The sequence below is a fragment of the Meles meles genome, chromosome 10 (genome assembly GCF_922984935.1).
Source record: "Meles meles chromosome 10, mMelMel3.1 paternal haplotype, whole genome shotgun sequence".
NCBI lineage: Eukaryota > Metazoa > Chordata > Mammalia > Carnivora > Mustelidae > Meles > Meles meles.
Window position 1 is genome coordinate 6,232,708 of NC_060075.1, and position 27,741 is coordinate 6,260,448.

Below are 27,741 nucleotides of genomic sequence, written 5' to 3' on the forward strand. Positions count from 1 at the left end.
ATGTTAATTCTCATCTCCTCTCCTGTTCATGAAGTTGAGTATCTTTTCATACACGCGGTGGCTGTTTATCGCCACCTGCCAACAGTCTACACACGGTGCAACCCTTCCTGGACTTGCGTGAGCTCTTTCGGTAACAGATTTAAGTTTTCCATCTTTTTTCAAATCTGGTAGGTTTCTTTTTTCTCTTTTAACTTCATTTATGGCATCTTTGTCATAATAAAATGTTGAAAGCTATTTTTTTTCTTTGATAACTTCTGTCTTCATGTCTTGGTTAAGAAAATATACCCAACTCTCGGATTGTACATCTAGTTTCCGATATTTTGTTCTAATATTTTTGTTTTATTCTTTACAGATGAGAATTCAGTTCTTCTTAGGTTTGTATATAGTGTGAGATAGGAGCTCGGCTTTTTTGTCTTCTAGTTAGAAAACTCTTCGGTTGAGCAACACTGACTAAGTAAACTGTTAATTCCCTAGTCTTTGTCATATATCAAATTCCATTATTAACTGGGATTCACTGTGTATTATGTATTATTTTATTAGTTTGTTTATTTTTAAGGCAATATAAGACTGATTTGATTATGCTTAGGCATTTTTCATCCCATGGGAACCTTAAGAAACTATTATCTAGGACACCTGGGTGTCTCAGTTGGTAAAGCTGTTGACTCGATTTTGGCTCAGGTCATGATCTCAGGGTCCTGGGGTTGGGCCCTGCATCCCTCTGGCTCCAGGCTCAGTGGGGAGACTGCTTCAGGATTCTCTCTCTCCTTCTTCTGCCTCTCCCCTTGCACATATATGTGCCCTTTCTCTCTCTCAAATAAATAAATCTTTTAAAATAAGAAGAAAGCGTTACCTACTTCCATACATGACTAGTTGGGATTTCAGTTGGAATTAAATTAAGTATCTATCAATTTTGGAAGATTGTATATTTTTTTTGTTTATTTACAGCATAACAGTGTTCATTGTTTTGGCATCACACCCAGTGCTCCATGCAGTACGTGCCCTCCCTATTACCCACCACCTGGTTCCTCAACCTCCCACGCCTGCCCCTTCAAAATCCTCTGGTTGTTTTTCAGAGTCCATAGTCTCTCATGGTTCATCTCCCCTAGAAGATTGTCTATTTTTATAGTATGGTATTTTCATGAGAACATAGCAAATTTTTCTATTAGTTCAGATCTCGTTTCATGCTTTTTAGTGTGGTGGAGTTTTTTGTAGTTCCGTATATCATATATATGAGTGTATGTACAGTGTAAAGAAGATCAATCAAGTAAATACCCCGTTGAAGAGATAGAGCATTGACTTTGAGGCTCTCCACTCTGTCCCCATCACTCCCTTCTTGACCACGTCGCTCTTCCTCCCTCTCACTGTGGTGTAATCATACAATTTTACTGCAAAAGTTACGTCTGTTGCCCTAAATAATATCTATTTTTAGTTTTGTCCATTATTAATCTCAACAAAAATGGAATCAGACTCCATGTGCTCCTGGGAATTGCTCCTTTTGTTCAACATAATATATTTGAGATCTGGCCATGTTGATGGTGGGACCTGTACTTTGCCCATTTTTACTGCTGTGTATTTTTCCATTGTATGAGCATTCTGCAATTTGTTTTTTGAGTCTACTGTTGATGGATATTTGTGTTGTTTCTAGGTTTTAACCTTAATGAGCTTTTTAAAAATATATTTTATTTATTTATATGACAGAGAGAGGTCACAAGCAGGCAGAGAGGCAGGTAGAGAGAGAAGTGGAAACAGATTCCCACTGAGCAGGGAGCCCCGATGGACCCTGAGATCAGAACCTGAGCTGAAGGCAGAGGCTTAACCCACTGAGCCACCCAAGTGCCCCCTTAATGAGCTTTTTAATAAATATCATCATGCATTTATTAAGAGCTTATCTCAGGCAATGCTTTTGCTTTTATATTCACTAAAAGAATTTTAAAAATCTGAATGCTCTCTTCAGCATTTTAAAAATGTATTTATTTTTAAGATTTTATTTATTTATTTGACAGAGAGAGAGATCACAAATAGGTAGAGAGGCAGGGAGAGAGGGGGAAGCAGGCTCCCTGCTGAGCAGAGAGCCCAACGCAGGGCTCAATCCTAGGACCCTGAGTCCTGAGATCATGACCTGAGCCGAAGGCAGAGACTTCTGAGCCACCCAGGAACCCCTCTCTTCACCATTTTAAACTGAACTTCTAAAATTTTTTCATGAATGCTTGCAAAGAATGCAGTTTCTAGCACATTGTAGATATTAAAAATAATATAAAAACAGAAATTAAATAGTAATCAGAAGCTATTTTAAAAATACATGAGCAAGCTCCTTCCTAATAGTCTGTTCCTTTTTCTCCTTCACTGTCCATTTACCTCTCCCACAGAATTGTATTTTATTATAATGGATTTTTGTGCCAGGAAATTCTTATCACCCTAGTCACACACATTTCTGTTTTAAAAATATATGTGAAAATTGGAAATTTTCCTTCTGCTTCAATTTTTTGGAACAGCTTCAGGAGAATTGGTGTTATTTCTTCTTTGAAAGTTTGGTAGAATTCCCCAGGGAATCCGTCAGGTCTGGGCTCTTGTTTTTTGGGAGGTTTTTGATCACTGCTTCAATCTCGTTACTAGATATCGGTCTATTCAGGTTGTCAATTTCTTCCTAGTTCAATTTTGGGAGTTTGTAGTTTTCCAGGAATGCATCCATTTCATCTAGGTTGCTTAGCTTATTGGCATATAACTGTTGGTAATAATTTCTGATGATTGTTTCTATTTCCTTGGTGTTAGTTGTGATCTCTCCCTTTTCATTCATAATTTTATTAATTTGGGCTTTCTCTCTTTTCTTTTGGATTAGTGTGGCCAATGGTTTATCGATCTTATTGATTCTTTCAAAAAACCAGCTTCTAGTTTCATTGATACATTCCAATGTATCTCTCGTTTCTACCTCATTGATCTCTGCTCTAATCTTGATTATTTCCCTTCTTGCATGTGGAGTTGGTTTGATTTGTTGTTGATTCTCCAGTTCTTTAAGGTGTAGAGATAGCTGGTGTATTCTGGATTTTTCAATTTTTTTGAGGGAGGCTTGGATGGCTATGTATTTCCCCCTTAGAACCGCCTTTGCTGTATCACATAGGTTTTGGACCGAAGTGTCTTCATTCTTATTAGTTTCCATGAATTGTTTAAGTTCATCTTTGATCTCCTGGTTGATCCAAGCATTCTTAAGCAAGGTGGTCTTTAGCTTCCAGGTGTTTGAGTTCCTTCTGTACTTTTCCTTGTGATTGAGTTCCAGTTTCAAAGCATTGTGATCTGAGAATATGCAGGGAATAATGTCAGACTTTTGGTATCGGTTGAGTCCTGCTTTGTGACCCAGTATGTGGTCTATTCTGGAGAAGGTTCCATGTGCACTTGAGAAGAATGAGTATTCTGTTGTTTTAGGGTGGAATGTTCTGTATATGTCGATAATGTCCATCTGGTCCAATGTTTCATTCAATGCTCTTATTTCTTTATTAATTTTCTGCTTCAATGATCTGTCTATTTCTGAGAGAGGTGTATTAAGATCTCCTACTATTATTGTATTCATATCAATATGACTCTTTGTCTTGATTATGTAATTTCTTATGTAATTGGTTTTCTTATGTAATTGGGTTTTCTTATGTAATTGGGTGCTCCCATATTGGGGGCATAGATATTCACAATTGTTAGATCATCTTGGCAGATAGTCCCTTTAAGAATTATGTAGTGTCCTTCTGTATCTCTGACTACAGTCTTTAGTTTAAAATCTAATTTATCTGATATGAGATTCGCTACCCCGGCCTTCTTTTGAGGCCCATTGGCATGAAAGATGCTTCTCCATCCCTTCACTTTCAGTCTGGGTGTATCCTTAGGTTCAAAATGGGTCTCTTGTAGACAACATATAGATGGGTCCTGTCGTTTTATCCAGTCTGCAACCCTGTGTCATTTTATGGGCGCATTTAGGCCATTCACATTGAGAGTGATTATTGAGAGATAGGTTTTTATTGACATCGTGTTGCCTTTGAAGTCTTTCTGTCTGTAGATTGTTTCTATATTTCTGTTCAATGATATTCTTAGGATTTTTTCTCTTTTATAGGACCCCCCTTAATATTTCCTGCAGTGTCGGCTTGGTGGTTGCATAATCTTTTAAGCCTTGCCGGTCTTGGAAACTCTTTATCTCTTCATCCATTTTAAATGTCAGTCTTGCTGGATAGAGTATTCTTGGTTGCATGTTCTTCTCATTTAGTACTCTGAATATATTTTGCCAGCCCTTCCTGGCTTGCCAGGTCTCTGTGGAAAGGTCTGACGTTATTCTAATGGGCTTTTCTCTGTACGTAAGGAGCTTTTTTGTCCTAGCTGCTTTTAAGAGGGTCTCTCTTGAAACATAATTCCTCATTCTAACTATCAGGTGTCATGAGGACTTTTGAGAATCTAAAATCTTGGGAGGAAATCTCTCTGCCTCTAGTACATGAATGTTGTTTCCATTCATGAGATTGGGAAAATTTTCATAGACAACTTCTTCCACTATATCTTCTAGACTTCTTTCTTTTTCCTCCCCTTCAGGGATTCCAATAATTCTGACGTTGGAACGTTTCATGGCATCGTTTATTTCCCTGATTCTGTTTTCGTGGCTTCTGAGCTGTTTGTTCCAGGCTTCCACCTGATCCTTTCTCTCTATCTGTTTGTCCTTCAGATCACTAATTCTATCTTCTGTCTCAGTTACCCTAGCTTTTAGAGAATTTAGATTAGATTGGAACTCATTGAGAGCATTTTGAACATCATCCCTGGTGGCTTTCAGTTCTGCCCTAACATTGTGAACATCATCCCTGGTGGCTTTCAGTTCTGCTCTAATCAATTCTGTTTGGTCATCCATGGCTTTCTCCAACCTAGCTATTGCCTGGATAATTGTTAGTCTGAATTCCTTTTCTGACATATTGTCTATGTCGATAGCCATTAGCTCTGTTGCAGAAGGCCCATCCTCTGTATTTTTCTTCTGTTGGGTATTCCTCCTCCTAGTCATTTTGGAAAGAGATGACTGAACAGATGCAGCTGGACTTATTGATTGTGGTGCAGTCAATGTGCACCCTGGAACGCTTCTGTGCAATCAGGATTCCCCACCCAAATGAGAGAAAAAAGAAAAAAATAAATAGAGAAGAAGAAAGAAAAAAAGGGGAAAGAAAAAAGGAAAAAGAAAAAAAAAAGAGAGAGAGAGAGATAGGAAAAAAAGGGAAGATAAAAGAGAAGGCTCAGCCCAAATGGGCCACAAGGTAAGATTTATGAAGTATACAAACAAAAACAGACGAACAAAAAGACTGATAAAAGTATATGACAAGAGAAAAAAATATATATATAAGCAAAAAAAAAAAAAAGGGAAGAACCTCATCAGAAAGAACCCCAAGTATTTATGAAGCCAGCATTACCCTGATCCCCAAACCAGGCAAAGACCCTACCAAAAAGGAGAATTTCAGACCAATATCACTGATGAATATGGATGTGAAGATTCTCAACAAGATCCTAGTAAACAGGATCCAGCAGCACATTAGAAAGATTACCTACCATGACCAGGTGGGATTCATCCCTGGGTTGCAAGGTTGGTTCAACATTCGCAAATCAATCAATGTGATAGAACAAATGAATAAAAGAGAGAAGAACCACATGGTCCTCTCAATTGATGCAGAAAAAGCATTTGACAAAATCCAGCACCCGTTCCTGATGAAAACGCTTCAAAGTATAGGGATAGAGGGAACATTCCTGAACTTCATAAAATCTATCTATGAAAGACCCACAGCAAATATCATCCTCAATGGGAAAAAGCTTGCAGCCTTCCCGTTGAGATCAGGAACACAACAAGGATGCCCACTCTCACCACTCTTGTTCAACATAGTATTAGAAGTTCTAGCAATGGCAATCAGACAACAAAGAGAAATAAAAGGTATCCAAATTGGCAAGGAAGAAGTCAAACTCTCTCTCTTCGCAGATGACATGATTCTTTATATGGAAAACCCCAAAGACTCCACCCCCAAACTACTAGAACTCATACAGCAATTTAGTAACGTGGCAGGATACAAAGTCAATGTACAGAAATCAGTGGCTTTCTTACACACTAACAATGAAAATACAGAAAGGGAAATTAGAGAATTGATTCCATTTACTATAGCACCAAGAACCATAAGATACCTGGGAATAAACCTAACCAAAGAGGTAAAGGATCTGTACTCGAGGAACTACAGAACACTCATGAAAGAAATTGAAGAAGACACAAAAAGATGGAAGACTGTTCCATGCTCTTGGATTGGAAGAATAAACATTGTTAAAATGTCTATACTGCCTAGAGCAATCTATACTTTTAATGCCATTCCGATCAAAATTCTACCGATATTTTTCAAAGAGCTGGAGCAAATAATCCTAAAATTTGTATGGAATCAGAAGAGACCCCGAATTGCTAAGGAAATGTTGAAAAACAAAAACAAAACTGGTGGCATCACGTTACCCGATTTCAAGCTTTACTACAAAGCTGTGATCACCAAGACAGCGTGGTACTGGCATAAAAACAGACACATAGACCAGTGGAACAGAGTGGAGAGCCCAGATATGGACCCTCAACTCTATGGTGAAATAATCTTTGACAAAACAGGAAAAAATATTCAATGGAAAAAAGACAGTCTCTTCAATAAATGGTGCTGGGAAAACTGGACAGCGATATGTAGAAGAATGAAACTCGACCATTCTCTTACACCGTACACAAAGATAAACTCGAAATGGATAAAAGACCTCAACGTGAGACAGGAATCTATCAGAATCCTAGAGGAGAACATAGGCAGTAACCTCTTCGATATCAGCCACAGCAACTTCTTTCAAGATATGTCTCCAAAGGCCAAGGAAACAAAAGCAAAAATGAACTTTTGGGACTTCATCAAGATCAAAAGCTTCTGCACAGCAAAGGAAACAGTCAACAAAACAAAAAGGCAACCCACGGAATGGGAGAAGATATTTGCAAATGACAGTACAGACAAAAGGTTGATATCCAGGATCTATAAAGAACTTCTCAAACTCAACACACACAAAACAGATAATCATATCAAAAAATGGGCAGAAGATATGAACAGACACTTCTCCAACGAAGACATACAAATGGCTATCAGACACATGAAAAAATGCTCATCATCACTAGCCATCAGGGAGATTCAAATTAAAACCACATTGAGATACCACCTGACACCAGTTAGAATGGCCAAAATTAGCAAGACAGGAAACAACGTGTGTTGGAGAGGATGTGGAGAAAGGGGAACCCTCTTACACTGTTGGTGGGAATGCAAGTTAGTGTAGCCACTTTGGAGAACAGTGTGGAGATTCCTGAAGAAATTAAGAACAGAGCTTCCCTATGACCCTGCAATTGCACTGCTGGGTATTTACCCCAAAGATACAGATGGAGTGAAAAGAAGGGCCATCTGTACCCCAATGTTTATTGCAGCAATGGCTACGGTAGCCAAACTGTGGAAAGAACCAAGATGCCCTTCAACGGATGAATGGATAAGGAAGATGTGGTACATATACACAATGGAGTATTATGCCTTCATCAGAAAGGATGAATACCCAACTTTTGTAGCAACATGGACGGGACTGGAAGAAATTATGTTGAGTGAAATAAGTCAAGCAGAGAGAGTCAAGTATCATATGGTCTCACTTATTTGTGGAGCATAACAAATAACATGGAGGACATGGGGAGATGGAGAGGAGAGGGAGTCGAGGGAAACTGGAAGGGGAGATGAACCATGAGAGACTATGGACTCTGAAAAACAACCAGAGGGTTTTGAAGGGGCGGGGAGGTGGGGTGGGAGGTTGAGGAACCAGGTGGTGGGTAATAGGGAGGGCACGTACTGCATGGAGCACTGGGTGTGATGCCAAAACAATGAACACTGTTATGCTGTAAATAAACAAATAAAAAAATATGTGAAAATTGAAAAAAATTATATGCCCATAAAGCTTTAAGTTTGAACAATCTCTTCTGTATTTGGTTATTACTAAAGTGTTATTAGTACACAACAGATGAAAGCAACACAAATGTATCACATTTCCAGGAAAAAAACAGTAACTTTTTTATTTCGGAAATGCGTCTCCCAATGAGACAAAGGAGGCTTTTTTCTCCATTTATTTCATATATACATGCATGATTATTATTCTTTGATAGAATGAGACAATGTTCAGATTAATTCTGTTCCCATATTTTGTTTTAATTGATGAAGGTGTAAGGGCCTCCTTAGCCAGAGCGACTCCATCTCGGTAAAACAGCCATTTTGTTGTTTGTGCAGTAAACTTAAAATGACCCTACCCCCCCAGAGGAATTTACTTAGAAACAAGCCTGGGAAACCAGTAAAATGTAGCCGACCAGTCCCTGATAACAGAGCCCAGATACAAGAACGGGTCAGTTCAGGCGGAGAAAACAGAGCCCAGATGCCAGGACGAGTCAGACCAGACGGAGGCATCCAATTAGTGAAGCTCACATACTATCTCCCTAACCACCAAAGAATGTGGGCCCCGCCTTTTCGGGCGCCAACTTGAGTGCCAATTCTGACCAAAGCGATAGATTAGTTTAAATAGCTACTATAGGGTAAATTGTAGTTCAATTGGCCACCTGCGTGTGACCTAGCATGACTGTGCAGCTTTCTCTGTGTGTTACAATCTCATTGGCCAGGCTCAACCACGTGGCTTTTGCTCTATAAAAGCTAGTCTGTGAGGCTGGGTGTGGGGGGGTCGCTCTCTCTCTAAGAGACGGTCCCGGCCGGTTGGTTTGATTCTCGATACTGGCGCGAAATAAGGCTTTGCTTGACCTTTGCTTTGTTATCAGTCTCGCTCCTTTGATAATGGACCCCAACAAAGGTAATGAGAAACCTCATTCACATAAATAAGTAAATAGGAATGGAAACAATTTTGTTATGGCAATACCACTTAATTCTTAGTACTCCTTCCAAGATAAATGTCAAAACCATAATAGCAATCTGTCATTAATTTTTAATTGTCTGTTAATGGATACATCTGCCTTCCTTTTTGTTGAAAACAGGACAGTGTATACTGCTTGACTTCCAAAAGGATTTATTAGCCAGTCATTGGAAACATTAGGTTTTGCAATCTCTGAGAAGTATACCAAAAAGGCTTTTTAAGACCTATCAAATGACTGTACTGTATTTCCAGCTCTTTCCCGGAGAGGCTGGAAGTTATCCTGTTTAATCCAATATATTGAAAATGTTTGGAAAAATGGAAATATTGTGAACTTTGACAAACCTTTGTCAATATATTTTGAGTGGGAAATTCTATATAGAGAGAAGCTAAAAAAAAAACAGTGTACTGAACTTAATGAATCCATCATTAGGAGTCCTGCATTATCATACGTGGCAATCTTTTTTTCGTCTAAACCCCATCCCTTTCTCTCCTGATTATTCAAAAGCCAATCTTTGATATCATCATTTTATCTGTGAACATTTCAGTACATAACTCTAAAGCAGTAGGACTCTCCTTTTTAAAAAGATTTTTGTTTTGTTATGTTAGTCGCCATACAATACATGATTAGTTTTTGATGCAGTATTCCAAGATTCATTGTTTAGCACCACACCCAGTGCTCCATGCAATACGTGCCCTCCTTAAAACCCACCACCAGGCCCTCCCATCCCCCCACCCCCCTCCCCTCTAAAAGCCTCAGTTTGTTTCTGGGAGTCCACAGTCTCTCATGCTTCCTTCCCCCCTGCAATTTCCACCTGATTCAATTTTTCTTTCCTTTTCCTAAGTCCTCCGTGTTATTCCTTATGTTCCACAAGTAAATGAAACCATATGATAATTGACTTTCTCTGCTTGACTTATTTCATTCAGCATAATCTCCTCCAGTCCCATTCATGTTGATGCAAAAGTTGGGTATTCATCCTTTCTGATGGAGGCATAATACTCCATTGTGTATAGGGACAATATCTTCCTTATCCATTCATTGGTTGAAGGGCATCTCAGCTCTTGCCACAGTTTGGCTATTGTGGCCATTGCTGCTATGAACATTGGGGTGGTACATTACTACTGTAAATACCCAGTAGTGCAATTGCAGGGTCATAGGGAAGCTCTATTTTTAATTTCTTCAGGAATCTCCACACTGTTTTCCAAAGTGGCTGCACCAACTTGCATTCCCACCAACAGTGTAAGAGGGTTCCCCTTTCTCCACATCCTCTCCAACACTTGTTGTTTCCTGCCTTGTTAATTTTGGCCATTCTAACTGATGTAAGATGGTATCTCAATGTGGTTTTGATGTGAATCTCCCTGATGGCTGATGATGAACTTTTTTCATGTTCTGCTAGCCACTTGTATGTCTTCTTTGGAGAAGTGTCCATGTCTTCGGCCCATTTTTTGACATGATGATCCGTTTTTTGGGTGTTGAGTTTGAGAAGTTCTTCATACATCTTGGATATCAGCCCTTTGTCTGTAGTAGGACTCTCCCTTTTATTCAGATCACATTTAGGAGATGAATATTTACTATTAAATATCTAGGCAGTCTTCCATCCTCCCCAGTTGTCATGCACTTTTTTTTTTTTTACTTTACTTTTTAAAAATTTGAATATAGATCCACAAAAGGTCTGTGTACTGGAACTTATACATAGTGTGTACACTTTCTCCTGGAGGCATATCATGTCCAGTTGTGTCTCTTTTAGTGATATCTAGTAATCATGGATCATCATTGCCTAGATCTGTTCACTTATTAGGGGTTGCAAAATTCAAATACTTTATCATTCCTCTGTGTTTATTAGCTGGAGTATTTCTATAAAAAGAAGGCTTTGGTCATTGGGAACTCTTTCATGTTGCCTCTTGTGTCCTTTTGATATGCCCCCATATAGTCCTATATCTCTCAAGGACATTAAATCCATACTTTAAAACATTCCCAAAAAAGGAAACTCCAGGGGAACCTGGGTGGCTCATTCTGTTTCACCTACGAGTCTATCCTCCTAAACTGTGGCAACCCACTGATCCTTTCCTGTCTCCATAGTTTTGCCTTTTCTAGAATGTCATAGAGTTGAAATCACAGAGTACATAGCCTTTTCAGATGGACTTATTTCATTTAGAAATCCACATTTAACTTTCCTCCATGTCTTTTCATAGCTTGAAAGCTCATTTCTTTTTAACATTCCATAATATTCCATTATCTGATGTACCACTGTTTATTTATCCATTCATTTATTGAAAGATATCTTGGTTGGGGCGCCTGGGTGGCTCAGTGGGTTAAAGTCTCTGCTTTTGGCTCAAGTCATGATCCCGGGGTCCTGGGATCGAGCTCCACATTGGGCTCTCTGCTCCGTAGAGCCTGCTTCCTCCTTTCTCTCCCTGTTTGCCTCTCTTGCCTACTTGTAATCTCTGTCTGTCAAATAAATAAATAAAATCTTAAAAAAATATATATCTTGGTTGTTTCCACATTTTGGCAATTACGAATAAAGCTGCTATAAATATTTGCATGCAGATTTTCAACTGGACATAAGTAATATATATATTTTTAAATTTTATTTATTTATTTGACACACAGAGAGATCACTAGTAGGCAGAGAGGCAGGCAGAGAGAGAAGGGGAAGCAGGCTCCCGCTGAGCAGAGAACCCAATGTGGAGCTCGATCCCGGGACTCTGGGATCATGACCTGAGCCGAATGCAGAGGCTTAACCCACTGAGCCACCCCGGTGCCCCAAGATACTGTACTCTTGCTGGTTAGCAGAGGACACGGGGAGCGCCATCTTTTTGGCCATACCTGCCCAGCATTCAGGTTCCTTCCAGAGGAGCTGAGCACAACTTGGAATGGAGGAAGCAGGTCATGGATCAAGTGCCATATAGACTCACTGTTTTTATTAAGACTTTGTTGATTTTTTTGAATGAATGTTTCTTTTTTAAAAAGATATTTATTTATTATATTATTTATTATTTATTTGCACAGAGAGAGATCTCAAGTAGGCAGAGAGACAGGGGAAGCAGGATCCCTCCTGAGCAGAGAGCCCGATGTGGGGCTGGATCCCAGGACCTTGAGATCAGGACCTGAGCCAAACGCAGAGGCTTAACCCACTGAGCCACCCAGGTGCCCCGAGATTTTAATCTTTTTTTAAAGTAACTTTTACCAGTTGTGGCTTCTCCACGAGTAAGAAGTCTACTCGGTTCCTTACATTGCATTCTAGAAGTAGAAGCCATCAGTCATTTTAGATCAATTCCAGCCCCCTTGGTAGCTCCCCTCTTCTTCCTTCCTCCTGGATGCCTGGATTTTTTATAGTCCCCACACCCTTCCCACCACTGTTGTTCTCTGTTGTAGCTGAAGAGCTCTCGCTGAATAGGGAGCCAGGTGGCAGGTTTATGAAGAGTCCTGCTCTCCCACTAAGTGCAAATATAAAGTCAAAGGAGGAAGAAGGCAATGGGATGGAGGCCGCAGAGATTGGTGTGATGTGGCCACAAGCCAAGGAATGCTGACAGCTTCCAGAAGCTGAAACAGGGAAGGGATGGATCCTCTCCTAGAGCCTTCAGAACCATCTCTGCTGAGACCTTGATTTTAACGCCATAAGACAAATTTCAGGCCCTTGTCCTCTAGGACTGTAAGAGAATACATTTATATGGCTTTAGGCTACTCAATTTTTGGTGATTTGTTAGGGCGGCAATAGGAAACTGACACACCAAGGTGATGTAGTTAATATGGTTAATATGTAGACATTGTGAGGAGCCATTATTTTACTTTTCCTGTTATTACTTCTGCAATGTCTTCATAAATTGAGATTTGAATTTACCTAGATCCCATTAGCAGAAAATGCCCTGAGCCCCACAAAGAAAGACTCCCATGGATTTAAAGAAATGTCTTTTAATGACCCCACAAACTTTTGGAAAATTCATTATATATACATTGCTGTGTGTGTGTGTGTGTGTGTGTGTGTTTGCTGTGAAGAATAGGAAAATATAAACCAGGGAGCTGTGGCTTTCTGCAAGTTCATCTCTCTGCCTCTGACTGTGCAGTGGTAGGAGTATCCTGGGGGAACAGGTCTGCTTCAAGGGGATGCACATGGGGACCAGCAGCAGAGAGACAGGCGGCTCACAGCACAGCTTTGAGTGGAAGGGCGCTTTCAGCAATGAGGAGTGTGGCTAAGTGAGCAATACAGCAGAGATATGGGTGACCCCGCTCCTTGCCCTAATCTTCTGGAGGGAAATCACTCCTACGTCAGGGTTCAGGATGGGACTGCAATGTGCCAGATTCTCCTTTTTGGCCAATGGTCTGCATGCTGTTACCATTTGAGACCCACATCCTGTTCCCTATGGCATTCATGGATTCTGCCTCAGTGACTCCCCTGTTCCCTCTAGGGGATATACCTGAGCATTATACCTGGAGAAGCAATTAGCTGACCAGGAAAACATCCAAGGTGGCTCTGGCTAGGCAAGTTTCATTCAAGGAATATGTAGAGTGCAATGAAACTGGGCAATGGGAGAAATCATTTGAGCAGGAGATACCGTACTGGGTCTCCTCTAGACGCCTATGAATGCAGCCTTATCCGGATCTACTTCATGGCTAGGTGGTCTGTACAGTTGCACAGGGCCCTGTGCTTAGTACAGTTTAACCCTCTGTTGATGGCATCTTGAAATTTTTTTTTTTTTTAAAGAAAGGGCCTGGCATTTTCATTTTGTGCCAGACCTTGCAAACTATAAAGCTGGTCCTGGTCTGTGCTTTTATTGGAAGTTGGAAGACAGTTACCTGGGCCTCTTCAAGTCATTAACACCAATAATTGGCCCAATGATAAGGACCAATAATATAGTCATTAACACCAACGTTTCCAAATCTAACTGCTTCCCCCCATGGGTAGTTACCCCATTGTCCACTATTTCCTGCCACATTTAGTCCTCTTACTACCTGCCTTCGAGCTTGAGCATTGACTAATCCATTGTCTCTATGTAGTGAACCAATGTGTATAATCAAAACCGTAATATTTTTGTGGTGATGCAGCAGACAGTTGGAACAGTTTGTCAGTCAAGCATGACAGATTTGACAATCTGCCTCTCACCTCACAGTTGCCAGAGAAGATTGGAATGACGCCCTGGGTAACTCTGGGGGAAACCGATCTCTGCCTGCGTCTAGGGAAGGGAAAGGTAGGAAAGTTGGAGGGGCAAGTTGAGTCTGCTCCCTGCGTGCGTCTCTCCTTGTCAGGTCATGCATGTTGTCAGGCTCAGAAGAAGCACACGAAGAAAACTAGGGGTGTGTGGTCATTGACAGACTTTTTCCAGGTCACACGTCTTCTTTTCCTCTTGGCTCCCAAAGGCTTAGACTTTTGGCTTTGTACCTGAATGCTGTTAATTTTTGAATGAGTAACTCAAGATCTTCATGAAAGATTGTCGTAAAAACCTATATCATACAATCCCTGGGAAATATCCCCAGACTCTACATTTGGAAACACCAGGCCACATGTTTGAGTTCCTTCTTCCCCAAAATCACCCAAAAGTCTCTCCCTCTATCTGGGGAAGATGATCAGACCCTGTGGCTGGCTCTGTGTGCCTTGATTTGGGTCATTTAATAAGGGCCTTTTGGATCCACCACTATGACACAAAGCAACAAATATAGCTCTGGAAATTTTGGTGCGATAGCAGACACATGGGGAAAAAAGGTTTCAACTTGACAAACTAAAGCAGCCCCCAAATTGTGGGGCAGTATTTCTGTCTCTTTAAAGGCAAACTCTTCCTTCACTAGCGCCACCCAATCAGAACTTCCTGGCTCAGGGGCTTCAAAGGGGACAAACCCCTTTTCCTTACAGTTAAAACAAAAGCAGCAGCTCCAACAACAGCTCCGTTGGAGAAAACCTGGGAGCTCATCAGCTCTTCCAAAGGTGAGTCTGGCCTTAGAGCAAGGAGCTGTGAGATGCAGCGGGACACAGGGAGATGCTTGGGGACAGACTCTGGTCTGAAAGGGGACCAGGTGCTGTGCCAAGCAGTCCCACAAGGAAGATGCTGCCAGAGGGGTCGTGGTGGAGGGTGGGAAGGGAAGGTGGAGGATGGGAGTAAAGAGACTGACTGGCCCAAGGTCCACCTGTCTCATATTTAACAGGACAGACTTGCTGAATAACCCACCCTCCAACACTTGTTCTCGTGACAGACACTGAGCTCTGCCTTAGCGGGAAGTCAGTGTCCTCAAGGTAGGGCTTTAGAGCCGGAAGGCAATTTAAAGACCACAAAGAGGGTCCAGATCCCTCTTTTTCCTGAAAAAGAATCTGAATCCCTGCCTGTGTGAATATGGTTTCCTTCATCTACCTAGGGATCCCCCAGTCACTAACGGCACAGGAAGCCAAAACTCAGTTTGCTGGGTCCTTGCAACATTTGAGGAGACCGTTGTGTGATTGATAGTGTCGCAGATAAGGTAAGGGAAGGGGCCATGGACGGGGAGACGTAGCCCTTCTACAGACACAAAGTGTCTGAAACCCTTTTGTTGCCTTCCCTAATTCCAAGCTTGCTACAAGTTTACTGTTTCTGGAAAGAGTGCGCACTATCTCCCTGGGTCTCCCCTGATCTATTTCTTTCTTTCTGTTTTTCTTTCTTTTTTAAAGATTTTATTTATTTATTTGACACAGAGAGAGATCACAAGTAGGCACAGAGGCAGGCAGAGAGAGAAGGGGAAGCAGGCTCCCCGCTGAGCAGAGAACCAGGCTCGATCCCAGGAGCCTGAGACCATGACCTGAGCTGAAGGCAGAGGCTTAACCCACTGAGCCAACCAGGCGCCCCACCCCTGATCTATTTCTGATTCAGTGTAAGTGAAAATGTGGAATCAAGGACCTGAGAAGGACCCAGGAAGGGGCCATAGTGTGCAGTGGTCATGCATGAGCATGGTGGTAAGACAGACTTTGAATTGGATCCTTCCTTTGCCCAATGTCCATCAGCACTGGACCTTGGGCAAGTCTCTCGGCATTTCTGAGCCACATCAATTTCCTCATTTAAATGATTAGGGTAGGGGTGCCTGGTCTGGCTCCATCAGAAGAGCCTGTTCATGCCCATGTTCATGATCTCAGGTTCATGCCCATGTTGGGTGTAGAGATTATTCAAATAATAAATAAATAGACCTTTAAAATTAGAATAATAAAATTAGCTTCCTTGCAGGTATTTTTGAGGAGTAAAGGAGAAAATGTACAAAACCTATTTATCAGGGGCTTGGTATATAGTATACATTCAGTAGGTGTTATATTAAGAGAAAGTTAAATTTTTAATTGTGGGCAATATTTTTTATTTCTTTTTTTTTTTAAGGTTTTACTCATTTATTTGATAGAGCACAAGCAGGTGGAGGGACAAGTCAAGGGAGAGGGGAGGGGGTGGGAAAAGCAGGCTCCCTGTTGAGCAGAGAGCCCGATGTGGGGCTCAATCCCAGGACCCTGGGATCATGACCTGAGCCAAAGGCAGATGCTTAATGGACTGAGCCACTCAGGCACCGCAGTTGTGGGAGATTTTCAACTCATTCAAAGATAAAGAGAACTTCCATGTACCATCAACACTTATCAATTTGTGTCCATCTTTTTTCATCTACAAACCCCTCCCACCCATCCCAGATTATTTTGAAGCAAATGTCAGACACTGTATCGCTTATCAGTAAGTATTTGAGTATATCTGTCTGAAAGATAAAGACCATTAAAAATATGACTTTTTCAGACTTTGAAGAGCAATTAGAAATTTAAAAAAATTATCAGATGTATTCAGATTCCTCGATGGTCTCATAATTTAAAAAATTGTTTGAGACCAGATCCCAATAACATTCATAAATTGCAATTATTTGATATCTCTTAAGTTTAGCTTAGTGGAAAAGTCCCTACCTTCCTGTTTCTGTCTGTGGAATTGTTGTTGTTTAAGAAAGGGCCAGTCTTTTGTTCAACAATTGGACAGTGTATGTCTTGTTGATTAAATCCTCCTGATGTCTTTAAATGTGCTCGTCTAATTTCAGTGTTTTGTATGAATTTATATTTAAGGAGAGGCTTGATCAGATTAAGGTTTGCCTGTTTTTTTGGGTGGGACTATTTCATAGGAGCTGTTGTAAACATACATCAGACGGCACATTACGTTTCCTTCTCTCTCTTCCTGTGATTTAGCAGACACTAATGACAACCTCGAGTAAAATTGTTTCATTGAGCATCACAAATTATGATATCCTAATTCCATCAGTCTTTCCTCGTTTATTAGATGGAATAACTCTATAAAAAGAAACTTCCCCTCAATGGTTCTTCCATTTCCGTGAGGAACAGTTAGACAACACAAAAGACATGCTTGATTCTTTCCCTTTATTTGTCCACATTCAGAATGATGAAATTATTTCCAGGCATACTCTGAAGGGAACAAGTGACTTCTTTTAAGATGATGATATTATGAAGTTGTGGATTTTAGCATATTTGATCTATTTCAATCCATTGGAAATATTATCCTGTGGACCCTCAATTGCCCCCTCTCTGCCAGAGCCTCTTCCAGCTGACTCTTTAGTCCTTTTGATATGATTCGGGCAAATTTTTAAAGTAATCTCTACACTCAATGTAACCCCGAGATCAAGAGTTGCTTGTTCTGCCGACTGAGCCAACCAGGCGCCCCGTGGTCTGAGTAATTTTTGGTAGCATCCTTGCTTTATAGTGTCACGAGACAGCCTAGGATCCATTTGCATGTTTCCTAGACCAGACCTGGGATCAGTACTTTCTCCTAAGAGTCCTAGTATTTTTAGTGAGAAATGGCATTTGAAGGGCACAGTATGGGCACTCAGGATGCTCATTGCCACTGGGCTTGTCACTGGCCTTCAAAACTACACACACACACACACACACACACACACACACACACTGCTAAGAACAGAATAGGATTCCTGAAAGCAATTTCAGATTATTTTGGCAAGTTTTCCCCCTTTTGGCCTTATGGTATATTCCACTAGGGATGGACAATGAAATTACTGCATTTTCAAGTTTCTTTGACCAATTTTTTGTATGGTTTGTCCATCACACCAAATACTATATGTGTCATTTGCTTTTGACTTTTACGGGTGTTTTTAAAAATATGTATGTATGTATGTATTTAAAGTAGGGCTGCCTGGGTGGCTCAGTCAGTTAGGCATCTGCCTTCATTTTGGGTCATGATCCCAAGGTCCTGGGATTGAGCCCCACATCGGGCTCCCTGCGCAGCAGGAAGTCTTCTTCTCCCTTTGCCCCTACCTCCCATGCTCTCTCTCACTCTCTCTTGCAAATAAATAGATTAAACAAACAAACAAACAAATAAAATGTCTCCATGCTGAAGCCTAATGTGGGGCCTGAACTTAACCCTGAGATCAGGTCCTGAGCTGAGATCAAGAGTTGGACACCTAACCAACTGAGTCCCCCAGGTGCCGCTTACCACTAGTGTTTTAAAATATGGTTTTATTGTATAGTTATATAAACTATTACAGGTTTCCCCTACTATCTGAAAGCAGAACGTTCCTATAAAATCTTTCATAAACCAAAATGAAGAGAAACAATTACCATTAATGTATATGGAAAATTTTGGGGGGTATTCCCAGATCCCCCAAAGTCACCTCCCTTATACATTTCCAATGGCTTCAGACACAACTTGCTAACAAATGCACAAAATCAATTGACGTAAAGTCCACATGTTCACATGGTTCAAAGCTCTGGCAGCTGGATGCTGAGATGCTGTGTGGGGTTCTTGGGGCTTGGCAGCGTCATTCTCACCGCCCAAGATGTGTGCTGCCTCTCCAGCGGCTCATCTAAATGTGAAACAAATGCTGAACACTGTTTTTGCTTTCAGCATTTTTTTGTAAAAATGAAAATCCTCTTTGAATTTACTTTGACTAGTAAAAACAAGTTCATGGGTAAGTCTTTCATAAAAGCAAAATGGTATGATTCGACTTTATTTTTTTATTTTTTAAGATTTATTTATTTGTTTGTTTGTTTATTCGATAGAGAAATAAACAGAAAGCACAAACAGGGGGAGCAGCAGAGGGAGAGGAGGAAGCCGGCTCTCCACGGAGCAGGGAGCCCAATGTGGGGCCTGATCCCAGGACCCTGGGAACATGATCGGAGCTGAAGGCAGAGGCTTAACCAACTGAACTCCCCAGGTGCCCCCAAGTAATTCAAACTTTAAAAAAGCAGGGAATACCAGTACATGCTTTCAAAATCAAATCTATGAAATCTAAGTATTTAAAGAAGTGTAGTTTCCAGCTTCTGTCCTTGTCCCTTCCACCTGTCCCAGCCCCACAAAAGTAGATTTTTTGTTTGTTTACTTTTCAGATTTTCTTGCCACTGGTTTTTCATGTACATGAAAAAATATATATAATAGTTTATACACATACTTCATGTTCCTCCTTATTAGAGAAATGGTAGTAAACTATGCTGTATTTTCTTCACTTTGCCTTTTTTTGCCTAATGGGATATCCTGGAGCTCTCTCCATACTGGCATATAGAGAAAGTTCTCGTTCTCCTCTACACTTCACAGTGTGAACATACCTTCGTTTATTCAACCAGTCAGTCCCCTACTTATGGGCATTTGATAGACATTTGGTCTTTTGCTATTACAAGTAGTGATGCAGTGAATAGACTTATGCATAATTTTTTCCCTGTATTTTTGTCAGTGTAGCTTTGGGATGTAGGGAAGAAAAAACTCCTCCTCTACCCTTCAACGACCTCCAGCTGGACTAAGAATTACACTTACTTGAGACAGATTAAGAAGAGAAAACAACAACGACAACAGCAGAGTGTGCAAATAGGCCCAGTAAGGAAATTGAGACCAAAAGAAATGACCAAGGCAGGCAGTTTTTGTACTTTTTAGACCAAGAGACAATGAATCTGGGAGAAATTGACAAAACAAAGAAAGGTTAACTGGGAGCGTCAATTAATAAGGAATTCTAAACAGACTTTGGGTTGTGGTTGTAAAGGAGTAAAAAGTGACAAGAGTTGGCGGTACAGCCTTCTCAGCTCCAAATCTCCCATCTCTGGTCACAAGGATGTCTCTTTAGCTCCTGGGACAGGGAGGGCACCCTTCACCTGGAAGATTAGTTTCCACCTTGCAAGGGGACAGAGAAAGGACTGAGTGTCCTTCTTGCACAGGGTGTCTCTTTAGTAACTCTTATTTAAAGTAATCAGCATGCCAAAGTGGCACATTTTGGGGTAGCCTGTGCTCATCTATAGGCATATATCCTAAAATTGGGACTAATCCTCCAAGGGTAAATGCACATGTACTTTTCGAAGATAGTGCTAACTTCTCCTCTGTAGGGTTTGGGCTGTTTTTCCATTCCCATTAGCCATGGAGAAGAAGAACCTATTTCCTCTAACTTTACCAACAGATTAAACAAATTAAACCAGATTAATAAAAAAAATTTTTTTTGGATTTTTGCAAACCTGTAAGTGAGAAATAGTATCTCAGTATAGTTTGAATTGTTTTAATTTAGTTATCTCATCTTATCTTTTCTATGTTTGATTTCTTTTTCTCTATTGTGAGTGAGTGTTAATATCTTTTAGTATATTCAGAGGTCATTTACTCTTTATCCTTTGAACTGTTTACTCCTATGTCTTACTCCATTTTCTATCAAGCTGTTGGTCTTTGCTTTCTCTACTTCTGGGAATTCTCTATAAAATAGGCTAATTTTCTCTTTTATTCATCATTATTCTTTTTATAATGGAACATTAACCCTCTTTGATATAGGCTGGAAATTTTTTGCCGTATTTTGACATTTATGTTTTTATTGCCTATACTGTTCTTTGCCTCACATTATCTTCTAGATTTAGATTTTCATGTAATCAAATTTATTAGTCTTTTCCCTTACTTCCCTTCCTTTAAAATCTTATAAATATTTTCCCCACCCCAAGTTATGCAGAATTTGCCACATTTCTTCTAGTATATGGATTAATATTTTATGTTTAGATTTCTAATCTATTTAGAATTTGAATGGCATAAGAAAGTGGATGCACTTCTGTGTTTTTCTGTATGGTTTTATAGTTATCTGGTTATTAGTCTGTCTTTTCCCCCACTGATGTGAGATGCTGACTTACTGAATATAAATGTAGCATAATATAATTGACTTGAATATCATGAATACAGTATGATTAATTTGGGCTGTTTCTAAATTTTCTGGTTTGGTTTCACTGTTCTGTCTCTCCTTTCATGCACGATGTCATAGTGCCTTGATTAAAGAGGTTAAAATGCTCTGCTATCTGGTAGAGCCAGTCCTCCCTCATAGTTCTTCTCTTTCTTGATTGCCTGGGCTAATTTCCTTTTTTATTCATCCAAATGAATTTTATAGTCAACTCTTTTAGCTGCAGGGGAAAAAGAAGTGATGACAAAATTTTTTAATTTATATGCATATAAGATCACATTGAAAAAGTATCTAATAACTTAAATTTTATGAAATGCTTTAAACATGAATCAGGGGCGCCTGGGTGGCTCAGTGGATTAAGCCGCTGCCTTCGGCTCAGGTCATGATCTCAGGGTCCTGGGATCGAGCCCCGCATCGGGCTCTCTGCTCTGCAGGGAGCCTGCTTCCTCCTCTCTCTCTGCCTGCCTCTCTGCCTACTTGTGACCTCTCTCTGTCAAATAAATAAATAAAATCTTTAAAAAACAAACAAACAAACAAACAAAAAAAAAACATGAATCAGTATTGCATTTGGTGAAATGTCTTTTCTGCATGTGGGTATTTTCATCTTAATCTATTCATGGGAATGTGTTGTTATAACACTTTTTCTCATATTGAACCACCCTAGGATTTCTGAAACAAATCACATTTAATCATGGTGTATTACTTGTTAGTGTCTAATAATGTATTTAGGATTTTTGTATGAGTATTCACAAATGAGACAGGTCTGTAGCTTTATTTGTTAGTGAAATCTTTATTAGTCTTCGAGATCAGTATTATACCTGTGTCGTAGAAAGAATCGAAAGTTTTCCTTCTTTTTAAATCATTAGGAATAACTTTAGAAGCATGGAGATTCTTAGCTCTTGAAGGGCTGAAGTGAGTTCCCCAGGAAGCCATGTGGACCTGATCCTCTTTGGTGTGGAAACCCTTTAACTATTTTGTTGTTTCTTCCATGGTGTTTGAACTGCTTCATCTTTCTGTCTTTGTGGGATCAACATGGATAGTAGACTAGGACACATTTTCAAAGAGGAACAGAAAGGAGAAAAGAGGGGGTAACGTTTTCCATGTACCTTCATTGACCCATTTTCTTCTCCTTCCCTTCCTTACGGTCTGTGGATACGTAAGTCCCAGATTCTCTTGATATTGACATGGCCGAGCTGAAGGACAACACTGAGGATGGTTCTGGTAGGGAAAACTGGAAATGGGAAGAGCATAACAGCAAACAATATCCTTGGGAGAAAAGCATTTGATTCTAGAACTACTCCCCACGCTGTTACCAAAAAGTGTCAAAAAGCATCTTGGGAATGGAAGGGGAGGAATCTTCTTGTTGTTGGGGCTCTTTGACACCAAGGAGACCCCGGAAACCACCTGCAGGGAGATCAGCCAGTGTGTCCTCTACTCCTGCCCCAGGCCCCATGCCATCCTCGTGGTTCTGCAGCTGGGCCACTGCATGCATGAAGAGCAGAAGACCATGGCATTGGTCAAGGCTGTCTTTGGGAAGGCAGTCTTGAAGCACATGATCATTTTGTTCACTCCCAAAGATTACTGGGAGGATTTAACATATATGACTCTATAACAGATGTAGATCCCATCCTGAAGGACATCGTCAAGGACTGTGGGAACCGTTTCTGTGCCTTCGATAACAGAGCCACAGAAGCTGAGAAGGAAGCTCCAGTGCAGGAGCTGATGGGGATGATAGGAGAGATGGTGTGGAGCAACGGTGGGGCTTACTTTTCTGATACCATTTACAAGAACATGGAGGAGAGCCTGAAAAAGAAAGACAGAAGTCCTGAAGAAAATCTACACTGATCCATTAAATAAAGAAATTAAACAGGTAGAAAAGGAATATACTCATAAAACACAGCAAGAACAAGAGGAAAAAATAAAAGTGCTGAAGATGGGAAGAGGCTGAGAGGGGTATGCTTTCAGAGGATTTAAATGGGATTATGAGGTTGTTTTCAAAAATATGGCATATGTTTTGGTAGTCCTGTCAATTTCACTTTTGCTTCTGAATTTACTGACTTGTAATAGTGGTAGACTGTATTTCCCTAAGACGGCTGTGACAATGCATTCTATCCCACTTATTCTTCTTACCATCTGACTTCACTACTTCTCCCACCAAGATGAGGGGTCTATGTCCCCTACCTTGGAATTGGACAGATTTTGTGACTGTTGATAAATAGCACATGGCTGAAACAACCCTTTGGGACTCTAAGCCTAGACAAGGAAAATGGTCCTTGCCCTGCTGGGATGCTTGCCCTCACAACCAGGCCATAATGTTGTGACAAAGGCCATGTTGCCTGTTAAGTCTCCCAGCCTGACGTTGCTGACCAACTCCCTTTTCCTCTTCTTTTCTCTTTTATCTTCCAGCTGGACCAAGTTGCTAGTCATACAAGCAAGGTGACACGGAAGCAGGCTTTCTACCCCCCCCGCCCACTGCCTCGGACAGAGTTGCAAAGGGCAAAGATGAGCAATCCCCACTGAGTCCTGCCCAAATTGCAGATTGATGAGAAAAAAATAAATGGTGAAATAGTGGTTGCTGTTTTAAGCCACTGGGCTTCGGAATGGTTTGTTCTGCAGTGACACCTAACCGGAATGAAACCTCTTCCCAGCTTGGTACCCCCCACCTCCTGTTATCCCATTTCCCTTCCAGTTTCAACAAATTTAAGAAGTTACAAACTTGGCATTCTCAGGCAATGATATGTAGACTTAAAAGACTCAATTTAGGAAAATTCAAATAAGAAAGGCTGCATCCGTTGCATGTTAGCACCACTGGGGACATGTGCTGCTGCAGGGCTGGTCTATGAGTGATTTGTTAGTGAAGCATTGGGTTTCTCTGGAAAGCTTGTTCTGTGGTTCATGGAGATTCTCTTATTGCTTTTCTCTCTTTTCTTTTTTAGGTCCCATAATAACTTAAAATGTGTCTGATGGTAGCTTAAAAATGTCTTCTGTACCAAATATTTTTCATTGACCTCTGCAGACCCACACTTCAGCCTTCTTCTCCCTAGATCTCTGCCCCAGGAGGCTGATCTCTATGGACTGACTACATCGGTGGGATCTCTTACTCTCTGACTTCTGCTTGGCCTGGCCAATGGGAAGTCCAAGTAGGGGACCTCATGGGAGTAGAAAAGCAAGGCTGGGTCTTCTTTCTCCTGTCTCTCTCCCTGCAGGGCCCTCTCTGACCAGCTGCAACCCTAAGCCAAAGGCGACAACTCCTCTCATGGTGGTTCTGGGTTCCATTCTTTGTTCACCCCCTTGGGTTGGGGTATCATTTTCTTATGGTTACTAGCACTCCTGTTTGTCATTTTCCAAAGCTCTGTACCACAGTTTGTAGGAAGTCTCTTCTCTCACCTTTCCCCCAAGGACCCAATGAGAGTAGACCATCATTTTACTGCTAGAATCCTGATTGATAAATCATAGGATTCCCACTTTACTCTGAGAGCATTCCTTGGTCTTTATTGCTGCTGTTGGTTTGAAATTCCCTCTAGTGTTTTCGGCCACCAGAAAAATCTCTTCCTTTCCTTTCCAACCTGTGACATTGGCAGTGAGTATTTGAAAGGTTCTGTTTTACTAAAATAATTGAAAACCTGGGACACCTGGGTGGCTCAGTCTGTTGGGCATCTGTCTTCAACTCAGGTCATGATCCCAGGTTCCTGGGTTCAAGTCCCACATCGAGCTCCTTGCTCAGCAGGGAGCCTGCTTCTGCCTCTGCCTACTGCTCTCCCTGCTTGTGCTCTCTCTCTCGATCTCTCTATTTGATGAATAAATAAATAAAATCTTGAAAAAATAAAATAATTGAGAAACTTCAAAGTTGGAGGGGTGACTTTCTATCATTTACAGTGATTGCACACATCCAAAATTCAAATCATTAGAGTTTTTACAGTCGTCCTTTGGTCTATGAACATGACTGAGAGTATTTACTGTATTAGTGAATTTTAGGGAGATGGGTTAGAGATTAAGTCTGGAAAAAAATTAAGATCCTAAATCCCTGCTTGTTCTAAGCTTCATCACAAGTATCAGGAATGGAGTTCAACACAAGTATCATGGAAGAAAAAGACTCTCATAAGTAAACATATTCTTAACATATGTCAGATAACATTGCTGGACCAAACTGCTCTTTGCCATCATGCAATTCTTTTTTTTTTTAAGATTTTATTTATTTATTTGACAGACAGAGATCACAAATAGGCAGAGAGGCGGGCAGAGAGAGAGGAGGAGGCAGGCTCCCCGTGGAGAAGAGAGCCCGATGCACGGCTCGATCCCAGAACCCTGGGATCATGACCTGAGCCGAAGGCAGAGGCTTTAACCCACTAAGCCACCCAGGCGCCCCTACCGTCATGCAATTCTTATATTCAAATGTACTTCTTGTGAATGACTCATCTGTGTGGTAGTATTCATGCCGTGACCTGATGTTTTCATGCAAGAACCATTTAAAAGATGTTTTCCCTCAGAGATGTGCAGAAACATTATTAATTCAATTAACCTGTGTTAGGGCCTACTGAACATGCAACTTCTGTGAGCTGATTTCTCTCAACCTTATTTCTATTTTGGACAGGAAGACATACCCAGAGGAAAAAGGAGCAAATCAAATAAATCATTGTCTTTTTACTTGACAAATGAAATATTGCTCATTCAGTTATCTTACCATATTTTATATCCCAGTTTTCTCTGAGTGCTGAGGACTCTGGAAGTTCCAGCCTTTAATGTGTGCTTGGTCCCCATCATTGAAATATGTGATTGTCGTGACCCATCATACAGAATTCAAACTATGATTTGTAGAGGAAGACCTGAGGAAGAATTCAAGACTTGAAGTCTACTGTAAAGGATGTGTGGGATGTGTCTGTGTGGGTGATGGGTACGATGATCACACTTCATTTCAGAAACAGGAAAGTTAAGCATGACAGGTAAGGTTGTCAGGGGAAGGGTAGAGTCAGGAGCAACAGTGCTTTGTCTTCCTGCCAAAGCATCCCTTTTGTACCCTGTGAGGACGGGATGGGTTGTAGAACCTGCCTACCTGGCTTCTTGATGGAAAGAAGAAAAGTTCCATTTTGAATACAAACTGGGGGAGGAACTCCCACGGAGATGTCCCAAAGTCAGTTTTCGAGTTACTTCCTGCATTGCTCTTACGAGGAACAGCTACTCACGACAGCTCAGAATTCTCTCCTTGAACTCTTTTGTTTCCACTTCTGTGGGCTACTTTGCTAAGAAGGCAAGAGTAAGAAGCTCCATGGAATCCTGGAAAGTCCTTGGACCTTCCCCACGTGCTGCAAGGGAACATCAGGCTTCATGAAGACTTTCAGTACGCTTCTGTAGAAAGGCCTTCCGTAGTGCTCCTGTGAGTGCAGAGGTCACGCACGGGAGGGGAGCCCAGGGCCAGAGAGGAGGAGTGTGTAAGGGGAACAGGAGCCCTGCTGGGGAAACAGCCAGAGATCCATCCTAATGCTGTGGCTTTTGTTTCCTGATGTCCCAGGGCTTGAAACCCAAGACCGCAGAGATTCACAACTGAGACTTGTCTCAGTGGCTAAGACTGGAGCAGGAAAAAGTGCAACGGGCAACAACATCCTTAGACAGAAAATGTTTGCTTCCAGTCCTGCAGCAAAATCGGCCTCCATGGTCTGTAAGAAACGGAGCAGCTGGTGGCACGAGAGAGAACTTGTCGTCGTGGATACACCTGGTGTTTTCGACACTGAGGTACAGGATGCTGACATGAGGAAGGAGATTGCTCACTGTGTCCTCCTGACCTCCCTGGGGCCTCACGCTCTGCTCCTGGTGGTCCCGCTCAGCTCGTACACACAGGAAGACCAGAAGGCCATGGAGAAGATTCTGCAAATGTTTGGACCCCGAGCTAGGACATACATGATTCTCTTATTCACCCGGAAAGATGAGTTGGAGGACATCAGTTTCCATAAATTCTTAGAGGACGCTCCAGACAGCATCCGAGGGCTGGTGCATGAGTCTGGGGATCGCTACTGCCTATTCAACAATCGGGTGATAGGAGCTGAGCTGGAGGCCCAGAGAATGCAGCTGCTGGCTCTGGTCCAGCACGTGGGGGTTGGGAACAAAGGAGGCTGTTACACCAATTAGACGTACCAAAAGGCCAAAGAGGAGATTCAGAAACAAGTCCAAGTGACACAAGAAATATACAGAGCAGAGCTAGAGAGACAGACAATGCAGATCAGAGAGGAGTTTGAAGAGAAAATCAGAAAGCTGGAAGATAAACTGAAGCAGCAGAAACAGAGTGAAACGAAGAAACAGAGTGGGAATTGGCAGAGAAGGAGGCTTTCTATGCTCTAAAGCACCAAAATGCCAGAGAGGAAGTTGAGAGTAAAAGTGGGATACTTGACGTAATCATGCAAGCATGGAGATGGCTTGCTTTGTTTTCTCATTTCTGTTTAAGGAAGATTGAACAGAATGCAAAGATCTATTTTCTGGTGGTCCTGCCCCCGTGACTCATTCACCAAAGTCAGAGTGCTCTCAGCTGCGTCTCCCAACGGATGTAATAAAGTTCACTGTTAGCAATCTGTAGATGGTTGGTTGACTTAACAGAGGAAGGACAAATTTTCAATTGGTGGAACTCGAGAGCAGAAAGTATGGATGCTCTCTACCTTGTGAATTCTTCCAAGAAGATGACCCCAAACTTTCTCTGTTTC

General features: G+C 41.3%; 2 pseudogenes; both read left to right on the top strand.

Annotated features, from left to right (window-relative positions):
- On the top strand, positions 1-27,540 carry LOC123952137 (annotated as a pseudogene).
- LOC123951645 lies at positions 22,088-23,003 on the top strand (annotated as a pseudogene).
- Positions 27,541-27,741: the final 201 nt, after the last annotated feature.